The following is an 18,729-nucleotide window of genomic DNA, read 5'->3' as shown; positions in this document are numbered from 1 at the left end:
ATTTCAGTGAGGGAGTGTTAAAGTCCCCTACTATTATTGTATTATTGTTGATGTGTTTCTTTGATTTTGCTATTAATTGGTTTATATAGTTGGCTGCTCCCACGTTGGGGGCATAGATATTTAAAATTGTTAGATCTTCTTGTTGGACAGACCCTTTGAATATGATATAGTGTCCTTCCTCATCTCTTATTATAGTCTTTGGCTTAAAATCTAATTGATCTGATATAAGGATTGCCACTCCTGCTTTCTTCTGATGTCATTAGCATGGTAAATTCTTTTCCACCCCCTCACTTTAAATCTGCAGGTGTCTTCGGGCTTAAAATGAGTTTCTTGGAGGCAACATATAGATGGGTTTTGTTTTTTTATCCATTCTGATACCCTGTGTCTTTTGATTGGGGCATTTAGCCTATTCACATTCAGGGTAACTATTGAGAGATATGAATTTAGTGCCATTGTATTGCCTGTTACTGTATATGGTCTCTGTTCCTTTCTGATCTACCACTTGTAGGCTCTCTCTTCGCTTAGAGTACCCCTTTCAGTATTTCCTGTAGAGCTGGTTTGGTGTTTGCAAATTCTTTCAGTTTTTGTTTGTCCTGGAAGCTTTTAATCTCTCCTTCTATTTTCAATGATACCCTAGCTCAATATAGTATTCTTGGCTGCATGTTTTTCTCGTTTAGTGCTCTGAAAATATCATTACCAGCTCTTTCTGGCTTGCCAGGTCTCTGTGGATAAGTCAGCTGTCAATCTAATATTTTTACCATTGTATGTTACAGAATTCTTTTCCCGGGCTGCTTTCAGGATTTTCACTTTGTCACTGAGACTTGTAAATTGTACTATTAGGTGACGGGGTGTGGGCCTATTCTTATTGATTTTGAGGGGCATTCTCTGAACCTCCTGAATTTTGATGCTCGTTCCCTTTGCCATATTGGGGAAATTCTCCCCAATAATTCTCTCCAGTATACCTTCTGCTCCCCTCTAGCTCTTTCTTTTTCTTCTGGAATCCCAATTATTCTAATGTTGTTTCATCTTATGGTGTCACTTATCTCTCGAATTCTCCCCTCGTGGTCCAGTAGCTGTTTGTCCCTCTTTTGCTCAGCTTCTTTATTCTCTGTTATTTGGTCTTCTATATCAGTAATTCTTTCTTCTGCCTCATTTATCCTAGCAGTGAGTGCCTCCATTTTTGATTGCACCTCATTAATAGCTTTTTTGATTTCAACTTGGTTAGATTTTAGTTCTTTTATTTCTCCAGAAAGGGCTTTTATATCTCCTGAGAGGGTTTCTCTAATATCTTCCATGCCTTTTTCGAGCCTGGCTAGAACCTTGAGAATTGTCATTCTGAACTCTAGACCTGACATATTACCAATGTCTGTATTGATTAGGTCCCTAGCCTTCGGTACTGCCTCTTGTTCTTTTTTTTGTGTTGAATTTTTCCGTCTTGTCATTTTGTCCAGATAAGAGTATATGAAGGAGCAAGTAAAATACTAAAATGGTGGCAACAACCCCAGGAAAATATGCTTTAACCAAATCATAAGAGATCCCAAATTGTGAGGGGGTAGAAAGGGGATAAAAAGAGGTTCAAAAAGGAAGAAGGAAAAGAAAAGAAAAGAAAAGAATTTTAAAAAAAGAAAATAAAGAAAAATGTATAAAAGAAAATATATATATATTAGATAAACTAGTTAAAAAACATTAAAAAAGAAAAGGGTACATGTTAAATAAAATTTATCAGAAGGCGAGAAAAAAAAATGAAAAAGAAAAAAATTAAATTAACTGCAAGACTAAAAAAAATCACAGGGAAAAATCCATGAGTTCCGTGCTTTGCTTTCTCCTCCTCTGGAATTCTGCTGCTCTCCTTGGTATTGAAACCGCACTCCTTGGTAGGTGAACTTGGTATCAGCTGGATTTCTTGTTGATCTTCTGGGGGAGGGGCCTGGTGTAGGGTTTCTCAAGTGTCTTTGCCCCAGGCGGAATTGCACCGCCCTTACCAGGGGCTGGGCTGAGTAATCCGTTAGGGTTTGCTTTCAGGAGCTTTTGTTCCCTGAGCGCTTTCCGTAGAGTTCCGGAGGACGGGAATACAAATGGCGGCCTCCTGGTCTCCGGCCTGGAGGAGCCGAGAGCCCAGGGCCCCACTCCTTAGTGTGCCCTCAGAGAACAGCGCCTAGTTACTCCCATCTGCCTGACCTCCTGCCATGCTCCGATCTCACCGAGCCTGTGGCTGGTTCAAGGTAATACCAAGCTTTGACCTTACTGTTGGCTCTGTCTCTGTAGCTGGTTTTCCTGTTCCAATACCTGCAAGCTCTGTGACACTCAGACACCCTCAATCCTTCTGTGACCCTGCGGGACCTGAGGCCATGCTGACTCCGCGTGGGCTTCGCCCCGGTTTAGCCTCTGGAGCGATGTCCCTCAGCAGAACAGACTTTTAAAAGTCCTGATTTTGTGCTCCGTTGCTCTGCTGCTTGCTGGGAGCCGGCCCCCTCCCCCGGGGTCTATCTTCCCGTCGCTTTGGATTCACGTCTCCGCCAGTCCTACCTTTCAGAAAGTGGTTGTTTTTCTGTTTCCAGAATTGCTGTTCTTCTTCTCTTCAATCTGCTGATGGATTTGCAGGTGTTTGCAATCTTTAGATAAGCTATCTAGCTGATCTCCTGTTAGCTGAAGTAGTCTCAGCCTGCTACTTCTCCGCCATCTTGACTCCTCCACTATTTTGCTTATCTTTGTATTGCCAGAATTATTGCTGAATCTCCCAGGTCTCTTAAGGTATAAAGAAAAAGGGAACATCTTTGCTTTCTACCATGAAAAAGAGATATTTCATGCTGATGGCAAAAGCTCCAATTTTATAATTTTGTAGTATGAGATTTTTTTGTTGGCAAAACTAGACTTTTTAAAAAAAACTGATGCCCATTAGCAGAGATTCTCATTTATTATTACTTAAATACATTAAGTGACTTACATTTACTACCAGAGTTGAGAGGCTTTGATGCCTAGACCATCCCCTATCGAAGGCATTTTTTTGTTAGGAGCTAGGAGTAAGAAGTAGACTAAGTAGTACATTTTTGTTAATTGAAAGACTTATTATCAATCTCATAGTTTATTTTATTTTTTATTAATGTAATAGCTTTAGTTTTATAGAAAAATCACACTGATAGTATAGGGAATTCACTATACTGTATATCTCCCTATACATAGTTTTCCATATTTTTAACACCTTACATTAATATGGTATACTTGTCACAGTTAATGAACCAATAGTGATACATTATTTTTAACTAAAAACTCTTCAAAATTTCCTACTTTCTACCTGATACCCTTTTTTCTGTCTTAGAATCCCATCAAGGATACTGCATTGCATTTATTTGGTCAAGGTTCCTCCTAGCTGTGACAGTTCCTTAGACTTTCCTTATTTTTTAAGGTCTTGACACTTTTGAGAAACACTGAGCAGATATATTGTAGTGTGCTTGTCTCTTGGAATTTATGTAATTTTTCCCTTGTGATTAGACTGATATTATAGATTTTGAGAAGGAAGATCACAGAGGCAAAGTGCTGTTTTCATAGTATCGTATCCAGAGTACATAATATCAGATGTTGAGGTTGACCTTGACCACCTGACTGAAGTAGCATTTGTCGAATTTCTCCACTTTAAAATTACTCTCGCCCATTTTCTGTACTGTGCTATTAAAGCACTCATCGTTTTGGGAAGTACTACAAGATGCTCCAGGTTCATCTCGTATATTCCTGTCCCCATCCTAGAATCAATCATACCTCCAAGATGTCCTGGTTCCTTAGATCTGGAAGCTTATAGTTTGTCTTTAAAGCAATTGAAGTTACATTGGATAAAAACTAACTTAATCAGCACTGTTGGCTAATGTGTTATTCTGGTTAACTGAATATTTTTATTAATTGTCAGTAATTCATTCATGTAATGACATTTTGGAGGAAGAAATTTGTCCTTAATTGCTCTTCAGTGTATTTAAAGGTGGGTTTTTGTATTTGTTTGTGAATGACATGCCCTTGGACTTGTTCAGAAAGTGGAAATCGTTAGATTGGGTCAGTTATGCTCATGGCTTACTTTATTATTTATTTTCAAGTTTGCTTTTATGTAAATAAAACATATTCTTTTTCTATTCTCCTCATCCCCTACTGTAACTCTCCAACAATGATGAAGGGGAACATGACATTTTGTGACCTTTCATTACAAGAAATTTGTGGTATTATTTTTGACACCTACGTTCTATTTTAGTATAAAGCAACATCATTTTAATGTATGATGTTACTCAATGGCTAGTAAGATCATTTAATTGCTTGATCATGAAAACTTTATAAAATATCTACACAGAACTTAAAGAAAATATACAAAATGCTGAATGACTCTTGGCTTCAAATGACATATATGACTTTTTTCTTTCCCTTTTTAATATATAAAAATTTTAAAATTTTAACAACCTATATATGGACATTCATGGGATCGTGTTGTTGTTTTACTTTCCAAGGTTCCACCCATCTGTTCTGTCGGCTTCTGGTTTGCTCTGAAGGTTCTTATGACTGAGGGTTTATTAGACAGTAAAAAATGATACTTTCTCAACAATAGCTAGTCTTCTCAAGGTCCTGAAAACTTTGCATCCAAAATTCCTTAGAGATCTACCTATCTCTAACCCTCTCCCAACTTCAAAGTATATAATGGGCCACCCCTCATGACCCCAGTGCAGCTCTTTCTGCCCATAGGTCCTGTCCCCATGCTTTAATAAAACCACCTTTTTGCACCAAGGACATCTTAAGAGTTCTTTCTTGGCCATAGGTCTCGAATCCTAATGTCTTTTCCTACATCACATCTGTCATAGAATCCAGCAATCCCACTTCTGGATATAAATCTGAAGGAAAGGACATTACTATCTGAAGAGATATCTACACTTCCATGTTCATTGCAGTATTATTGACCATAGCCAAAATATGGAAACAACTGATCATGGACAGATGAATAGATAAAGAAAATGTGATTATTTTTCTATGCAACTATAATGAAATGATATTCAGCCCCATAAGAGTGGAAAATCCTGCTCTTTGTGGCAACATTGGTAAAACTGGAGGACATTATGCTAAGTAAAATAAGCCAGAAACAGAAAGACAAATACTCTATGATATTTATATATGAAACCTAAAAGAAATCTAAGAGAAATCTTAGAAATCTAAGAAATCTAAAAGAAAAAAGAAGAGTTGAACTTATAGACACAAATAGTACAATGGTGGTTACCAGGGGCTAGGGCCTGTATTATATTCTTGAGATTTGCTAATCTTAAGTAGATCTTAAATGTGTTTATAAAAAACAACAACAACAACAACAGCAGCAACAACAAAAACCTGCGATGATGGATGTGTTACTTGATTGAGATAGTTATTTCACAAAGAATATATCAAATCATTACACTGTAACTTTAAATATATTACAGTTTTGTCTATTATACCTCAAGGTAGAAAAAATGGCATAGAGGAAAACAAATTTAACAATCACTTTCCATGGGGTTATGGACATTGGGGAGGGTATGTGCTTTGGTGAGTGCTGTGAAGTGTGTAAACCTGGCGATTCACAGACCTGTACCCCTGGGGATAAAAATATATGTATAAAAAAAAAACACCACTTTCCAATTAGTGAATGTCACAAGCTAGTTTTAGGTTGTATTATTTTCTTTTCCATTCTTGACATCTTTCCTAAATTCTTATTGGAATACTTCCGAGGACTAAGTCTTCCTTCACCAAACAACATATAATTTTATGATTTGGTAGAAGAAAACAGTAAATATTTAATTTTACTTTTCACTTTATGTAGTAGGGCAAATGAGTAGGCTTATCTTCCTTAAAATAAGTTTTTAGAGTAGTTTTTTATGTTGTTGTTGTTTCTTTGTTTTTTTAAGATATTTGTTCCAGGACATAAAATTGCCACTAAAGGCTCTGGAGAAGTATCTCATTAGATATGGACCCCATTTGTGACTCAATGAGAGCTTGAGTCATGAATGAGGGGATAACTGTTTTTGATAAGCCATAACTTTTTATCAGGAACACCTATAGACCCTTATCATTTAGAAAGCAATAAAAACACATTGACAGAAGAGAACTTAGGGAACACCTTATGTAAATTGACAGAAGAGAACTTAGGGAACAACTTATGTAAATTTTTCATGTAATAGACGAGGAAACTGAAGCAGTTTGTTCTAGATTATACAGCTGGTTAGTGGCAGGATTCTTGTAGTACAAGCAACTTGACTGGTGAACTAGGCCATAAAATCCAGTGGCCAATTTATAATGGACCCTAGAATGTAGATACCATGAGGCAGAGGATAGATGTTATGGTGATCACTAGTACATCCCTATTGCTTAGGATATTGCTAAACATTGTATAAATATTCAGTAAATATTTGTTTGATTGACCCTGAGCAATGATCCAGGAATCACTCTGAGAACATTTAGGCTTTAGCAAGTGCACCTGTGTAAGGTGACATCCAACATGCATTTCATTAGTATTTATTGAAGACTCAATACATATCAAACATTGTACTAGCTGCTAAGGCTACAACTAAACAGAATGGATATAATCTCACAAATGAAAAACAAAAATACAGATAGTTATAAAAGTGACAAGTGTACAAAGGAGAGGAACAGTCTCTGAGGATCATGATAAAGTGACCTGGCTGGTCAGGAAAACCAGATAAGCCTTCTTTGAGGAAGAGAGCTCTGCCTTGAGCTGTCAGGGAGGCACCCTTCGTTATGTTTGTTTGTATCGAGAGTGAAGATAATTACTGAAGGGTTTTAGGAGAGGTGTGTGTGTGTGTGTGTGTGTGTGTGTGTATGTACACGTGGGACATGACCAGAACTGACATTTATTTATTTATTTTTTTAATTAATATTTTATTTTTTATAGACATATATTTTTAGCCCCAGGGGTACAGGTCTGTGAATCACCAGGTTTACACACTTCACAGCACTCACCAAAGCACATAACCTCCCCAATGTCCATAATCCCATCCCCTTCTCCCAAACCCCCTCCCCCCAGCAACCCTCAGTTTGTTTTGTGAGATTAAGAGTCACTTATGGTTTGTCTCCCTCCCAATCCCATCTTGTTTCATTGATTCTTCTCCTACCCACTTAAGCCTCCATGTTGCATCACCACTTCCTCATATCAGGGAGATTATATGATAGTTGTCTTTCTCTGCTTGACTTATTTCGCTAAGCATGATACGCTCTAGTTCCATCCATGTTGTCGCAAATGGCAAGATTTCATTTCTTTTGATGGCTGCATAGTATTCCATTGTGTATATATACCACATCTTCTTGATCCATTCATCTGTTGATGGACATCTAGGTTCTTTCCATAGTTTGGCTATTGTGGACATTGCTACTATAAACATTCGGGTGCACGTGCCCCTTTGGATCACTACATTTGTATCTTTAGGGTAAATACCCAATAGTGCAATTGCTAGGTCATAGGGCAGTTCTATTTTCAACATTTTGAGGAACCTCCATGCTGTTTTCCAGAGTGGCTGCACCAGCTTGCATTCCCACCAACAGTGTAGGAGGGTTCCCCTTTCTCCGCATCCTTGCCAGCATCTGTTATTTCCTGACTTGTTGATTTTAGCCATTCTGACTGGTGTGAGGTGATATCTCATTGTGGTTTTGATTTGTATTTCCCTGATGGCGAGTGATATGGAGCACTTTTTCATGTGTCTGTTGGCCATCTGGATGTCTTCTTTGCAGAAATGTCTGTTCATGTCCTCTGCCCATTTCTTGATTGGATTATTTGTTCTTTGGGTGTTGAGTTTGCTAAGTTCTTTATAGATTCTGGACACTAGTCCTTTATCTGATATGTCATTTGCAAATATCTTCTCCCATTCTGAGAACTGACATTTATGAAGAAGATTTTCTGCTTCAGTATGGTAACTAGTTTGGGGGAAAAGTCAGAGTTGATTAGAGCCTCAGGGGTGCTGAAGTAGACATTCAAGTCCAGGCAATGAGTTAGAGCTATTTGGGAGAACTGGGGATAGTTTAGAGATGGGAAATGAGGAAAGGAGTGTCAAGGATTCCTCCTTATTGCTGGCATGAGCTGATAGGTGAATTTTGGTGCTGTCTCCAATGAGGTAGAGAGACGAGAAGACAATCAGGTTCAAAAGCCAGGGTGTGGATCACAATAAGAGGGTAAGTATTAAAGATTGGATGGATTTAAGATTTTTCTTGAAAAATTTCTTACATTGCTCTCAACAATTTTGGATTTGACCTTAAGGTATTGTGAAATGGTTTTACAGAGTTATGCATAAATTCTTTACATTTAGACCAGGATTGTTGAGGACAATTGCAGTGTGATAGATGGGGGAAGCAGGCAAGAGAGCATCCTGTTCATTTTAGAGTTGAGGAAACTCAAGCCCAAAGAATTAATGTGACTTCCTGTAGGGTCCTCAGGAAGTCAGAAATCAGTGACAAAACTGGAAATAGAAGTGTTTCCTCTCAGCAAGGGTCTTCTCACTTTTCTTATTTCCCTTGTTTTTGTTGCTGAGTAACTTTTGAATTTTAGCATTCAGTATTTGTGTTGATTTCAGGTTTGGAAAATCTAAAAAAAAAAAAAAGAAGAAGAATCATTTTCCACCTCTTTTTTACTGGACAACTTCAAGCCTCCCTGAGGCATCTGGAGGTTGATGAGAACCTTTTCACACTAGTCCACCAGCTCTGTTTAGGGCCATAAGACTCTAAATAGAAATCATGTTACAGATCCACACTCTAGAAGTGTATCATGTCATCCTGTGACCTCCAGGCTGGGACTCTACAAGATATTCTTTAGCCATGCGGGAACATCCAGAAATGTTCTATTTTGCTAGCATTGTGAACATACTTCCACAGTCTAGAATTCTTAAAAAAATTTTGATCATTTGGGGCGCCTTCATGACACAGTTGGTTAAAAGTTATGCTCTTGGTTTTGGCTTTCATCATGGTCTCAGGGTTGTGAGACCGAGCCCCTTAATGGGCTCTACACTCAGCAGAGTCTGCTTGGGATTCTTTCTCTTTTTGCCCCTTCTGCTCATGCTCTTGCTCTCTCTCTAAAATAAATAAATGCATCTTTAAAAAAATTTTTTTGACTGTTCAATATTTACATTCTTTATCACAATAACATTATTCTGCTAAAATGGCATACTTATCTTCCTCTCTGGCTATGTCTAAAGTGGCAGAGTGGGGAGAGGCAGACATGTGAGGCAGTTACTTAGGTAATCCAGTGAAAAATGTGTTTACTTCCCCAATAGTTAAAATATTTCATATTATCAAAAATAAAAGCTATCTTATAACTATTGTTTTTCTTAGGAGTACTTGTTAAACCCTTGAAGACAAGCTATGACATGGCTGAGCTGATGATTTAAAGTAGATAGACCCAATTTGATTAGTCACATAATGGAATTTTAAAATCATTACACATTGTGTTTCTACTTTATCTTATTCAAAAATAGAAGACCCAGTATAGAACATACAGAAGTTTCCTTTTGAACTCTGTGAATGTCCAAATGTTGCTTCCTCTGGGCCAAGGTCAGGCAGGGTCAGAGTACACACATTCTCCAGGGTCAGCGGACCGCCGATTGAGCAGAGAGCTGTCTGGTGAAGTGAACAAAGTGAAGGATGCTAAGAAGATCCCAGGCCCCAAATATCTTCTTAACTTTTTGTCCTTAAGGCGACAATGTTTGTGCACTGTTCCTTTTTGTGGTCAGCCTTTTTTTTTTTTAACAGAACCCAAGAGACTGATAAATACTTTTAATGAAACTTAATAGATTGATATAATGCCTTATGCCCTTATGAGAGAAAAGGAAGATTGCATCTTATTAAATCATGAGAATTAGGGTCGCCTGGGTGGCTCAGTGGGTTAATGCCTCTGCCTTCGGCTCAGGTCATGGTCCCAGGGTCCTGGGATCCAGTCCTGCATCAGGCTCTCTGCTCCGCCGGGAGCCTGCTTTCTCCTCTCTCTCTGCCTGCCTCTCTGCCTACTTGTGATCTCTGTCAAATAAATAAATAAATAATCTTTAAAAAAATCATTTAAAAAAATCATGAGAATTAGCCATTGATATGTGGTAATGGGGTGCAAAAGGAGTAATTGGGAACCAATAAAATATAAATTTCACCTGCTTTCTAAATTTCCCCAGTACTGGCCAGCTAACCCTATAGCTTAACACTTCAGCTTGGGCATTTACATTGATATGATGCCACAATCATATCATAAAGTATGTTTATTCTTTACAGAGAGTGTGGAAATATCCAGTGCATATGTTTATTATTGTGGGTCTCCCATTAAGCTGTGAGGTCTTGTGAATCCACTGTAATCCCAGTGTCCCAAGGTGAGGACCAAACTTTTTTTTCTAAGTCATGTCACCATTGATCCTCTTTCTTGTCTTAGCAACTCCAAAATGCTTCATATTATGTCACAGTTACAGGGATCATACATATCTTTCCAGTTTTATACAGGTATAATTGACAAAAAATGTCATATGTATGATGTATAAATTGATGTTTTGATATACATCTCCATTGTGAAATAATCACCTCAATCAAGCTAATTAACTTATCTATCACTTCAGATAATTATCATTTTCTTTTCCATATTTTTTAATGTGATGAGAAAACTTAAGATCTACCTTCTTAGCAAATTTCAAGTATATAAGACATACTGTATTATACTATCAACTGTAATTACCATGCTGTAAATCTAGAACTTTCTCATCTTGTATAACTGAAAATTGGGGACATGATTCAGTAGTTCGTCTCTAAGAAGATAGTATTTGAAATGCTTTGTAGAGAAGGCTTTCAAATGTGAGCAATGGAAAACTTAAGTCAAGTGACTTAACAATAAGGAAAATTTATCATCTCTTATAAGAAGCTTAGGGGAAGAACAGGACCATGATAATCTCAGCCCATGTTAAGTGGCTCAGCAGAATTAAGGGGCAGAATTTTTTAAATTAATTATTTTTATTAACATATAATGTCTGATTTGCCTCAGGGGTACAGGTCTGTGAATCATCAGGCTTACACACTTCACAGCACTCACCGTATCACATACCCTCCTGAATGTCCATAACCCAACCATCCTCTCTATTCCTCCCCTTCCCTGCAGCAAACCTCACTTTGTTTTGTGAGATTAACAGTCTCTTATAGTTTTTACTCCTCCTGATCCCATCTTGTTTCATTTTTTCCTTCCCTACCCACCACAAGCCCCCACTCTGCCTCTCAAATTCCTCATATCAGAGAGATCGTATGATAATTGTCTTTCTCTGATTGACTTACATTGCTCAGCATAATACCCTCTAGTTCCATCCATGTAATTGCAAATGGCAAGATTTCATTTCTTTTGATGGCTGCATAGTATTCCACTGTGGAATGGACATTGTGGACATTGCTGCTATAAACATTTGGGTGCACATGCCCCTTTGGATTACCACATTTGTATCTTCAGGGTAAATACCCTGTAATGCGATTTCTGGATCATAGGGTAGCTCTATTTTCAACTTTCTGAGGAACTTCCATGCTGTTTTCCAGAGTGGTTACACCAGCTTGCATTCCCACCAACAGTGTAGGAGGGTTCCCCTTTCTCTGCATCCTTGCCAACATCTATTGTTTCCTGACTTGTTAATTTTAGCCATTCTGACTGGTGTGAGACGTTCTGACTGGTGTCATTGTGGTTTTGATTTGTATTTCCCTGACGCCCAGTGATGTAGAGCATTTTTTTCATGTGTCTGTTGACCACCTGGATGTCTTCTTTGCAGAAATGTCTGTTCATGTCCTCTGTCCATTTCTTGATTGGATTATTTGTTCTTTGGGTGTTGAGCTTGGTAAGTTCTTTATAGATTTTGGATACTAGCCCTTTATCTGATATGTCATTTGCAAATATCTTCTCCCATTCTGTCATTGGTTTTGTTCACTGTTTCCTTTGCTATGCAAAAGCTTTTGATCTTGATGAAGTCCCAATAGTTCATTTTTGAAGGGCCAGATTTTTTTCCACATCTTTTTCTCTGCTATCTTCAACATGTTGCTATTTGTTCTCAGACTTGTTCTTTCATAATTGTAAGATGGCTGGTGCAACTCAATGTGTCCCATCCTCATATAACACTATCTAGAGGTCAATGGAGGAAAGAGGGCTCATGGATTTCATGTCTCATTTTAGGAGTGGGGGAAGTGTTCTTAGAAGAAGTGTTAGAAATCTCATGTCTCATGGGTCAAAGTTGCACTTTATGTCTTTTCTGACTTACTCACTGGCAAGGGGAATGGAATAACCTAGCTTAGTATAGGCCTATCTTTCCTGGTGCACACAGCCATTCAATACCCAGTTGAATTGGGGTTCTGGACCAAGGAGTAGGTGGAGGAATGACTATTTGGTAGGCAACCAACAACTATCTGTTGCATACTTCCAGTCCTGACAGTCTTCAGAATTCCACACTCTTGTCCAGTTTTTCAGATGACCGTATCACTTCCAAGAGCTTACATTTTGACTTAAATGGGACCACTTTTGGACAAAACAAAGAATGAAAGATGGATCCTCAAGTGCCAGCTCTGTTAACATGGTCTAGTTTCTAGCTGTTTGTGCAAAATAAGTACATCATCTCTGACATTTCTTCTAGGAGTATTGTAGGCCTTCACTCTTGTTTAAAAGGTCTAATTGATGGGACGCCTGGGTGGCTCAGTTGGTTAAGCAGCTGCCTTCAGCTCAGGTAATGATCCCAGCGTCCTGGGATCAAGTCCCACATCGGGCTCCTTGCTCGGCGGGGAGCCTGCTTCTCCCTCTGCCTCTGCCTGCCATTCTGTCTGCCTGTGCTCGCTCTCTCTCCCTCTCTCTCTCTCTGACAAATAAATAAAATCATTAAAAAAAAATAAAAGGTCTAATTGATGATAGAATCTCAGAAAGGAGGCTCCTGAGTGTATTCATGGTGTATCCATGGTGTATTCAATGAATTGCTGGTGGTGTGATTTCCATCCAGGTGCTACTGTATATGATGGAGATAGTTTTATAGGCCAGTTTTATAGGCCATAGTATCCAGGCTTATCCTTCTAAACTGCTTCATCTTCATAATTGACCTTCTTCTGTTGGCCTGATGTGATTAATACTGAAGACCTAGTAATAATTTGTGAGGTGTATGACCCAAATGGAAAATCTTACTGAGTTCAGTTTCATAGAAGGAAGGTTTGTGGAGGAAAAGTACTCACTTAGGCTAAAAGTCTGGAGAAATCCAGTAAGTCTGGAAAATGTCCAATATGCATAATTAGAGAGCAGATCAGTGAACACTACAAAATAAATGTGAATAAAATTATTGGGTTTTGACTTTTAGGATGTACAATAGATTTAATTCTAAATATTTAAATGGAATTAAGATAGAAATACACTATATCAAAATTTTAAATTTTAAAATCTTTTTTAATCCTTTTTTCCTGTAACGAAAAAAATATGTCAAACTAATAGAAAGAGAAGGCAAAACAAGTTAAAAAAATAACCCCATTTCCAGTAAAGGAAATATGCAGCAAGTAGTTACAGAAATGCCTATAATTGTTTTAATTTTTTCAGGTTTATAGCACACATTTCCAGACACATTGCTTAATATTGATTATCTTGGACAAAGTCAGGTTTTTCTTGTCACCATTGGCTTCTTTCCATGAAGCAAACATCTGGGGGAAACATCTTAAACTGGATCCTTTACTTCCTAAAAATAATAAAACAGAGTTTTACATCACTTTTATTTTCTGATACTAGTAGATTTGTGTTTTTATATTACATCTGTAGTTTAACTAGGACTACATATCTATAAGAAAAATGCTTTTTAAGATGGTTATTTGAAAAAATTAAAAAAATCAATTAGTAAGTATTTAAACTTGCAAGATGGAAAACAAAGTCTACTTACATGCCCCCAAATTTAAACTTTCTTTGGATATAAATTACATTATGTAGTAGGTTACATAGATTACATGTATGTACATATATATATACACATAAATAATAGATCACATAGATTATATATGTATACATAATAGATTACAGTATTACAGTTGATTTTTTAGTGTAAATCAAGCCTAACCCATAAGCAGCACTTACCAAATAAGTGAATACTAGTTTCAAAGAAAGGGGATCCTTGTCAAAGTTTTCATGAATATGTGACACTGTAATTTTTAAGCCTACCCATTAGAGATTTGAATCAAGTTTTGGGGAAATGGTTAAATTACCATTTGGAACCACTAATTTCACTGAAGATGTGAAGAAGAAGGTGTCACTGCTAAGTTATGGATAGAAGTCCCAAGCTCTCTGTCTGAAGATGGCGGCAGCTGCTAGTTTTTTGGTCTCTGTTAGAGTTTAGATGGACTGTCATAGACACTCAGATGAACTTTAGATATGTTTTACATAAAAGCAAGTGTTTATGTAACAAAACTCTAAACCAAGTCAAAACTATGACTAATGAATTTCCTAGTTGGCATAAATGAAGAACTGGTCAAGATGCTGTTATTAATTATTAATATAGTATTGTATCAATAAAAATTATATTTTACTAATCTTTTATAAGTCCCCCTATAATTGCTAAAGCAGATAGTTGAAAAACAAAAGACAATAAAATAATTACTGAAGACTCATCATTTTCCTTGAGAGTTGTTTTGATGTTGTGAATAATGAATTGAAAAAATAAAACAAATATTTTTTTTTAAAGATTTTATTTATTTATTTGACATAGAGAAATCACAAGTAGATGGAGAGGCAGGCAGAGAGAGAGAGAGGGAAGCAGGCTCCCTGCTGAGCAGAGAGCCCGATGCCGGCCTCGATCCCAGGACCCTGAGATCATGACCTGAGCCGAAGACAGCGGCTTAACCCACTGAGCCACCCAGGCGCCCCAAAATAAAACAAATATTGTTAGGTTCCATTATGAGCCAGTCACTTGGCAGTGCATCCTGTGCGGGATGTAGTATTACCCTCCTTTCAAAATGAGGACTGTTAACGATTCAAGTGTGGTTAAATTGTTCATTCAAATTCTGACCATTAACAAGTAGCAGTCCTGGGGGTTTGAACTCACACTTGCCTAACTCTGAAGCCTAACTCTGACATGCCAGCCAGTGGAGCATGAGAAATATTTTCTTCTATCATCAACACTCTGAAAAAAATTCAACTATTAAAGTCAAACATAAGCTACTGTGCATTACTTTTCTTCCAGGAATCTCAAATTACAGATGAACAATCTGGTGTGATTGTTACTATTTCATGCTTATTAAACAGAGTCACACAATCTTTGGGCTAGTCAAGAGAGGAACAAGGCAGAGCCAAGGGACATTCCCCAACAGCATTAAAGACATTCTCAGAAACATGTTGAAAGGAAGATTATGCGGCATCTTCAACTTCCCAGCAGTTAAGGTACAATTTCTAGGCCTAACAATCACCCCTTTCAGACTTTTCTGAAGCTGTGGTCTCTTCCAAAATGTGAAAAATTATATAGTGTAGTGGGACATAGTTTACTCTTTATGGACTGTAAAAGTTTCTTTTCAAAGCTTTTAGGGTCTTAGAGGGCAATGCCCAGCTGTCTAATTTCAGCACATGTGAAAGTTTGAAAACTAACAAGACAAAGTGTTTATAATGTGTAGATTAGACTACAAACAATAGAAAGTTATGGTAAAACTAGTATGACATGTGTGAAGCAAAGTATTCTCAGTGTTTATATGAATCAGGTGTACTGCAAATAAATTCAGTAATCTCAAACTTTTAATTCTTTATCCTTGAACACTTGCATTATCTATTTTAGCCATTATTGTGTATGTGTGTGTGTGTATGTAGGTGTGTGTATTGTGTGTATTGTGTGGGTATGTTCTTTTGTTTGAATGCATGTATGTGCATGTGTATGTAAGTGTGTGTCTTGGTGTAGGAGTCTGTGTTTCTGTGTGCACGTGTGTGTATATGCATGTGTGTATGCGTGAGTATGTATATGTATTGCATGTCGGTATGTGTTTGCGTGTCCCTATGAGTATGTGTATGTATGTGTATGAGTATGAGTATGTGTGTATGTGTATTCATCCTGCCTTGCTTTACCCAGGCTCCCTCTTTGAATTCAAAGGAAATAGTAGATCATCTCCTAGACCTTTTCAAGCAATTCCTGAAAAGAATCTTCTTGTTATATTAGGGAGCCCATTACATAGGAAACTATAGTTTCCTGCTCTTTTCCCATAAACGTTGAAAATTCCACACACAGGTGGATGGAGCACAAGACTTGGATTCAGAAGACCTGAGTAGAGCCTAACTTCTACCAGTAACTCCTCCTGTCAGCCTAACAAGGTTACCTTTTCCTTAGCCACAATATAGGAGGATGGGAAAGAGGTCAAAGGTCTCACCTAATGTAAACATCCCACCAAACATCTTTGTGTGTGGTGAGTGGGAGAGAGAGGAAGCTGTAAATTCAGTAGAGCAGTGATTATTTAGCTCTAAAGTGGCCACTATATTTGTACCTGGTGATCCTTAGGGAGTTTGTATAGCTCAGAGTTAAACTTTAATTTTACGAAAACTGCACACTTACAAAAAATGACCCATAATATTTCCTGTTAAAACTGAGATGCTATAAAAAACAAAAAACAAAAAAACCCCAAAAACCTGAGATGCTGTAATCATATCCTAAAAATATTAGATGTACTAAACAATTATATAATTTTCTGTGTATTTAAAGTTTAAAAATAATTAAAAGTATTAATAAGTAATGTTATTATTTTTAAACAAGAAAAACTATCAGCAATACATAGCATATTCCAACACATAAAATGTGAACTAGAAGTAAGCAAGAGCACTGAAGACCACATGAAGAAGGCATTTTTGGCTGTAAAGTGTCCATGGTATGAGCTTTTCTTAGATTTACAGAAATACTGAAAGTTTTTCAAAAAATTTTTAAAAAGATTTTATTTATTTATTTGCCAGACAGAGATCACAAGTAGACTGACAGGCAGGCAGAGGGAAGGGGGTAAGGAAGCAGGCTCCCTGCTGAGCAGAGAGCCCAATGTGGGGCTTGATCCCAGTACCCTGGGATCATGACCGGAGCTGAAGGCAGAGACTTTAACCTGCTGAGCCGCCCAGGGGCCCAAAAGTCTTTCAAATTCTTCACAGAAAAATAAAAATCATACTGAGATTTGCTTTCTAATCACAATTGGTGATGAGACAATTGGAAACAATGAATGCCCTTCTGGCATATTATGGCTCTGACACACAGGTAAACAAAATACCATCTTAGTATTATATAGCATTTTAAACTTCAGAAGTGATCTAACAATATAGCAGGTGCTCAAAAATATTTATGTTTAATTTATTTTTAGGTGTTGTCGGTGTTAGATACAACAGCCATTATCTATTAATTTAGGTGTATTTTTTGCTCCAGTTGTACCGATAATTGAAAATGAAATCTAAGTGATATTGTTTGCTGTGACCACTAAGAACGTTAACACCTAAGTTAAAACCCCAACTGGTACTCATCATAGTACCAAATTTTGTAAATTATTTATTTTGTAAATTTTGTATTTTGTATAGTTTTGTAAATTATTTTGTTCATCTTTTCTTACATTTTGTTAATCTTTTCTTATATTTTCCTTATTCATGTTATTTTTAATCTCTTTCATGCATAACATTGTAAATTACCTTGTTTTTATTTATTTATTTGATATTGTTTTTAAAGGAGAGAAAATCGGATTGATGGAATAAATGATATGTCATGGTAGCATTTCCCTTAGCAATTGTTCTGTTGCTAATATATGTCAGAGTCAGGGCTGGAATCCAGGCTACCTATTTCTCTACCTTGAGGGCTAGATTTTAAATGATCATACAAGTATCAAGTGGGATTAATCTTTTAAAAAACTGCAATTCTATTCTCAAATGATTCCCAAACTAGTTCGTGAGAGAGAGAGAGAGAGGAGGAAAAATTAAAAGAGAAAGCAAATAAACCCATGGACCAAGAAGACATTCAAGTAGCTTTCAAGGGCAAAGAGGATGTGATGGCAGGCTTGTTCCTTTCTTCCCTTCTCCTGTCAACCCCCTTGAAGTTTGCGGCCTTGAAGTTAGAGACCAGACCTGACTTAAGTGGAGTTAAAAGAGACCAGGCAAGCCTGGCCATGCAAAGCTCCAAATCAGGGGGAGTTTCTTTCGAATGGTGTAACTTGGTTAGCAAGTGGCACTTTTCTAGACATCAAAAGGCAGACAAGAGTGGGGGAAAAAGTGCCAAATGCATTAACCAACCTAACTGAACATATTTTGTCAACATGCAATTGTGAGATCTTCTGTGGTAGACACCGGCTTGGACCCAGTTAGCACAGCTATAAACTTAGGACGTGTGAAGTCTGGAGTGTCGAGATTTCTTCCTTGAACCACACCACAGATCTAGTGTCATCATTTATGGCTGCTCTCTGTAATTTGCACCTATGTGTTTATGCAGCTCTATGTGTACCAGACAACATGATTTCCAGTTTATTGACATTCTCCAGAGACTGAGTGAGAGAGAGAGAGAGAGAGAGACTGAAGTAGGTAGATAAATAGGAAGAAAGAAATGACTTTAAAAAGTACCTTCCACATAGGTGTTTATAAAGTCTATGTTGAGCATATAAATAAATGAATAAAAAATAAATGATGAAGCAAATAAAGTAGATACTCTTGACTAAAGGCCTGATCCAAGAATGTTGTACATTTTTTTGTTGGCGATGATCCTAATTTGGTCAGATCAACCTGATTATTTTAATGCAGAA

This window comes from Mustela putorius, unplaced genomic scaffold (assembly GCF_011764305.1).
Source record: "Mustela putorius furo isolate JIRA1106 unplaced genomic scaffold, ASM1176430v1.1 tig00003913_pilon_pilon_pilon, whole genome shotgun sequence".
NCBI lineage: Eukaryota > Metazoa > Chordata > Mammalia > Carnivora > Mustelidae > Mustela > Mustela putorius.
The sequence above is the reverse complement of the archived record's forward strand: the minus strand, read 5'-3'. Positions refer to the sequence as shown.